At 37.4% G+C, this 6,392-nt stretch overlaps 1 pseudogene; it reads right to left on the bottom strand.

The window, feature by feature from the left end:
- Positions 1–4,499: 4,499 nt before the first annotated feature.
- Positions 4,500–4,617, bottom strand: LOC112473851 (annotated as a pseudogene).
- Between the last annotated feature and the right edge of the window lie 1,775 nt (positions 4,618–6,392).

Consider the following 6,392-nt stretch of genomic DNA (forward strand, 5'->3'; position numbering starts at 1 on the left):
TAGGAACTAAGGGAATAGTGTTCTCTAAACATACTTTTTCAGTCTAAGGCTATGCCACCCTGAACGTGCCGAATCTCTTCTGATCTTGGAAGCTTAAGCAGGGTGGAGCCTGGTTAGTACTTGAATGGGAGGCCACCTAGGAATACCAGGTGCTGTAAGCATTAAAAAAAAAATAAACATAATTTTCCATCAGTATCCTAAGGAGAAAGTAGCAGAGAAGAAATGTTATTTGGTTATTCTCAGTACTATAAGAATCTAAGAAATTTAATTAAGAGAGTTAAATCTTGTGGATTTCCTAGAACACCATTTCAGTTAGCATCCTCTGTGATTTTGGCACAATAGGGCTTGGACGATCTAATGAGTTTTGTGATTAAACTATATTCGCATCCTGTTTCTAAGATTATGCTATTAATGGTCTTTCCCAAGGTTTTGCAACCAGTAGTGGTGACTGCACCGTACTCATGTAAAGATTGTTCTTTGATCTAAGGCTATAGTTGCTAGTTGCCATTTATTGCCTCTTCTTAAACTTTTACTCAAAGCCTTCATTCAAAAGCTGTGGTTTTCTTTCTGTAGGCGGCTAGTAGTTGTACCCAAAGATGTTTGCCAAAGTGAGCAAATATCTGAACTTCAAAATGAGTATCTCACCATAAAAATACCTGCCCAAAGAAACAATACATCATATTTCTTTTGCCATGTATATATGTAGGGAATATGTATCATGACTTTGTATCAAGCCAGATGGTAATGTGAGAAAGGTCTGACTATGCCACTAACAAATCGGGAATTCTTGACTAAGTCTCTGTTCTCAGAACCTCAATTTTATTCTGTTGAATGAAAGGATTGGATTAGATGATTTCTAGACTTCTTTCCAGCTCTAATATTTGATTCTGCTATAAAAAATTTGGACTATAAATTATGTCATTATATTCAGGCTCACCTGCTTCTGCTTTTCAATTCACTTTTATATTTATTTTCATGTTCAATATTCACAAAACTTCTGAAGGGAGAGTCCTCATTACAAAGAAGGTTTACTATAAAGTTTGTCTCCAGTTTATCTCAAATGTGAATCAGTGTGCCACAAAATATTCCTCTAGGCTTATTACTTCAGTCTTCTTACATACCCACCTTGCTGCTTTTGGGCATCAGCAAATTAGTTCATTAAATTGTGAGCTCCTTAAGGGCAGGGCTATCCAATTCATCCTTATATTCTCAGTGCTTAGTGAATTTCATTTTACATTCCAGGAACTCAGTAAGCGTTTATTGAAGGAATGAATGAACAGTAATTAGGACAGTGGTAGAAGAATTGAATATGAAAGGGTCTTCTGAGTTCCAAGAAAATCAATCAATACTTATTGAGAGTCTACAATGTAGAAGGTACAGGTTTGGTTTTTTTTCCAGTACCACAATTTTTTTTCTCTATTTGAGCTGTCTCCACTTTTTACTTTTAAATTTAAGAAATATCATCATTATGAGTGTTGTGACCGAAATAACCAGGCCCAACTCGAGTGCTCTAATCCAAGAGACAGTTTATTAGCCGGCGGCTGTCCTTGCCAAGGAGCAGCCCCGAGGCGCAGGGGCACAAAGGTTTTAAGCCCTCGATTCCATCCCCCACATCCTTAATTTTTTTTCCAGCCACAATTTTTTTTCTCTATTTGAGCTGTCTCCACTTTTTACTTTTAAATTAAAGAAATATCATCATTATGAGATATTAAGAATGTCTTCATCAATAACAGGGCTTATCTCCAAGCTTTCTTTGTGTATATTCTGTTACATTCTTTGAGGAATACAAAGATTTAAAAGAAAATAATAAAAAAAAAAAAAAAAAAACCCTGACTCATTCAACCAAAATTGCTCACTTTCCCTTTCTATTGTTGCTTTTCTGTAAAGAGATAATGTCCTGTGCCCAGCTTTTGATATTTTTTAGTGATTTTTCAAAATAAATTTCAGGATTGATCAGTCAGTTTGAGTAGGCATGGCCTAGTCTATTCTAAGCATTTTAATCGAGTATCATTCAACAAAGTAGGAATTCTATAACGATCTTAATTGTTACCATTTATAAAAAGATGTAACTCATGAGTCAAGTCCCCTAAGACCATAGCTCTATTTATATCCACATTTCCAAGGGTCTCCTAGTTACTAGGGAATTCTGTACAAGTTCCTCACAAAATTCACAAGCAAAATGTTTAGAACCATAACATTTTAAATCTGAGAGGAACCAGAGAAAGTCCACCTGGTCCATCTTTTCCATTTTTCAGATAAATTCTGAGAAGTGACTAGATAGGGACAAAGCGGCGTTAGAATTATGCCAGATCGTTCTTTCCTTTGACCTTTGAAAACATTTTAATCAAAGATTAATCGTAATAAGGGAAGCAGAGGAAAGTTCTCATCCACAAGGCCTCCAAGTGACTGGAAAATCTTAAGATGACTTTGCTTTGGACTTTGTTATTCCATTTAGGGTTTGGCTGTGTTGAATTGTTCTCTGTGCTAGGCCTTATCTATACAGCTTGTTTAAAATCTTTGACCTTCATTTAAAATGCTGACACTTTCCTGTTGTTAACTTATCACATTTCTTTACTTATGTCTTCTTTAGTCTAGCAGTGTTTCCTTTTCTTATTCCCAAAAGCTGTTTTGAGATGGATAACAAACTAATGAAAAGGAATGTAGCTATACAACTGTAATTCTTTTATTGCATTCCAAAGTATTTGTTAGGGTATTGCAAAGTGCTAATGAAGAATAATCAAGGTTATATCTTCATTTCTCATTATGCAACATTTAGTCTGGTTTCTAAAAAATTTGGTTCTCTTCTTCAGCTGATTGACATAGGTATGCATTGGACTTGTTTAGAGATGGTGTTCTTTCACAAAAAGAAAATCAACATTATTCCATGGCTCCAGCAGCAATTAACGCCCTTACCTAGCTGGCAAAATGCCACAAGCAAAATCCATTTAGAAAATAAGGATGGTTGGTGGGAGCCTGTGGTATCACCATACAAAATACAGGCTGAAGTATATGCTCCAACCTCAAAGTATCCCAAAATACGAAGTTCCCACAAATACTAAGTGCTGATTAGCTCACATCAGTTCTCCATCTTTCTTTAGGATTTGAAAATCAGAAATGCCTTTATTAGAATCACTGGGTCAGTAGGCCATTTAAAATATGCCTTATGTATTTAGCTGGTATTCAGTTTTGAGGTCATTCCCTAGGTTTCCAACTTTGTGTGAAACAGGTGTAACTATGACAGTGTTGCAGAGAAGAGCTAGAGCAGTGAAACATGAAACTATACATCAGTTCTCTGAGTCACAAATCTCAGGCTGCTCTAGAAGAGGGTGATGACTCAGCAGCATTCCATTGGAGTGGTGAAGGGAATGAGGCTGCGGAAGGCTTTTTGCCAGGGCACCAGCCTGTTTGGGGTGCTGAATGATGGAAGACCATCTCGGATCTTCCCACTGCCCAGACATTAGGTTACTGCCTCAGATTCTTCAACTGGTTCTAAACTGACATCTGATCTGACCTTTGCCAATTTAGCCGACTTTTATTTTAAATATTATAAACAGCCACATCTTATATTTGTCTGTTTTCAAAGCAATAAAAATAACAAAACTTTGAGTAACCTTTCACTGAAGTAAGACAAAATTTCTGTCTATCCCTTGGTTTATGGAGGAGACTGTGAGAAGAAAGGGGGTACACCAATACTCAGTTGTACTACTTGAAAACTCTCCTGAAGGCAAGTATTTTCAGTGACCAAATGATCTAATGATTCTGTTGTGATGCCTAGAATTGGTTTATAATCCAATAACTCAGAGTCTCTACTTAGAATGAATAAAACTCAATAAATCATCTTCACTGGACTTATAAAGAGTCCCAGTATTTTCTCCATTACAGGAAGCAGGGAATGGATCCAGTTATATGAAGGTGGAGAGAGAATTGCCGAAGAAGGAAGTCTCACTCAGAGTCCTATAGGGTACAGGTAAGGATTGAAAGAGGAGGACAGCGTGTTCCTGAGGAGGTGTGGCCTGCCACCCAATCTGGGAAGACTGACTTTAGGAAGTAGTTCAGCATTAAGGCAAAAGACTTTCTTTTTCTTTTCTCTCTACTTTGGAAAATTCATGTCTAATATCTTATCCAGTCCCAGGAATGAATTGAGCGCAACATTAATCAGTTAAATAATCTTTTGGTATTTATTGACTCAAGTACTATGCTGAGTTCAAAGAGTATAAGATGGTAGCCTCTGCTCCTATCTAGTTGAGAAGGTAAGATACATGAAAAGATAATCTCAGATAAAAATGGATAAGAGATAAAGGAAGTCAGCAGAGAAGAAGTTCATAAGGTGCTACACTAGTCAGGAATGTTCAAAAAATGTGGGATTTAAACTGGGCATGAAGGACTCAGGATTTTTTTATTTTTTTTATTTTTTTTTATTTTTAGGCAAGGCAACCCGTGGTTGACCTTAAAAATTGCAAGGACCTTGTCAGCTTACAGTCCCTTATTTTTATTTTTTAGACCTACAGCACCTAGTCTTCCTAGGTGGTCTCCTACCCAGGTACTAACCAGGCCAATCCTGCTTAGCTTCCGAGATCAGACAGGATCAGGCTTGTTCAGGGTAGCATGGCCATAGACGGGACCCATAGGACAAAGAGAGATGGTGAAGATATAGATAGGCATCTGGACACTGGGAATGACATGGAAAAGGCAATTTGCCTGAAACAGAGAGTTCGTATTTGTGGAATAACAAAAATAATGCTGAAAAAGTAGGTCAACAGACTGTTGAAGGGCTTTGAATGCTAGGCACGGGGACTTAGCATTTTATCTCTTGTAGGCATTGTGGAGCCAGTGAAGGTTTTTGAGCATAGAAGTGACATGATAAAACGAATCTGGTGGCTGTGTATTTGGATAGATCACAAGGGGACAAGCTAACTGGGATGAATAAAGAATCATGGATGTGATATTAAAATTTTAGGGACCCTTAAGATTCTTGTTCCAGGCAAAAATGAATATTTCTTTCCTTTTAAATCTCTAGAACAGAGCTGTCCAATAGAACTTTTGTGATGATGGAAATGTCCTATGCTGTCCAATATGGTAACCACAAGCCATATGGGCCTATTGAGTACTTGAAATGTGGCTAGTAAAACTGAGGAATTGAATTCTTTATTTTAATTAACTTTGATTTAAACAACCACACATGGCTGGTGGCTACTCTGTTTGATGGCATGGCTCCAGAAGGTAGGACAAAGGCTTTTCATTATGATTCAAAACCACAACACAGTTACCAAAGTAGACGTTCTCTCTGTTGGAATTGGTGAGGCCCATTTTTTGGTATAATCCACAGTCAACATCAGTTTATCTGATTTATCATAATGGTTCAGTTTTCTGCATATCGAGATCTGAGGGAAAGTATCAATTTGTGCCAAGCACTGGCTCTGCTCTTCAGGCAAACTGAGTCCCCCCAAAACCTGCCATTTCAATTTACCACTGTGGCCACATATCCCCCAACTGAATAGTTGTTAAATCATTTGTAACCTGCTAAATGCCTACTGTTGCATGGATGTCTTAGACCCACTCTGTGATTTGTCTCTCACTCTAGCACATATGGTAGAAAAGAGAAGTTGCTGGTGACTGTTTGGTGTTGATTAAAGTTACTTTTGCATTTGAGTTTTGAATTAATGGGAAAAATGGTGATTCCAAAATTTCCAAAATAACGTAACTTAGAGAACACATTGCTCAGTAGGTCAGCTGCATTTTTTAAAAGGTCAGCTTGAATTTAGTGTAAAAACTGAAGCACAAAAACTATGATTTTATCCCATTGGGCATTTAGAATCTGAATACACATACTCACTCCGTCCCTAAGTCTATTTAACCACTGGCTGCCTGTGACTTAAGAGCTCAGTTGATTAAAGCACAGAGCTAACAAGGCCCCTGACCGAAGCTTGCTGTGTTGCATATTCATGACCTTGGTCACAAGAGTGGACCAGGCCAGAGAGGGAATAGTGCAAATCCATCACCACAGCTACTAGCAAAACAAGCAGAAGCTCTGTGAATGGAGGGCAAGAGGTGTCCTCTACTATACAAAAGAAAGCATTAAAAAACAAAACAAAACAAATGAAAAAATGGGGCATACATGCAAGGTGAATGGTGCTGTTTGCAAAGATTGTACCTTAGACCATTAACTAAATATATTGATAAACATTGTAAGCTGGAACACACAGTAGGACATGTATGTAGTCTGGTTATGATTCACTTAAAATTATGGGACACTAAATAGACACCCTATATGCTAAAATTGATATTTTTCTCATGGTATGAAGTCATGGCCTGACACTTGCTTGTTGTGTTCTAATGGTAAAATATTTTCAAATTTAAATCTAATGTTACAATTTTTACTCTGTTCTTTACCT

The sequence above is a fragment of the Pteropus alecto genome, unplaced genomic scaffold (assembly GCF_000325575.1).
Source record: "Pteropus alecto unplaced genomic scaffold, ASM32557v1 scaffold8, whole genome shotgun sequence".
Classification (NCBI taxonomy): Eukaryota; Metazoa; Chordata; class Mammalia; order Chiroptera; family Pteropodidae; genus Pteropus; species Pteropus alecto.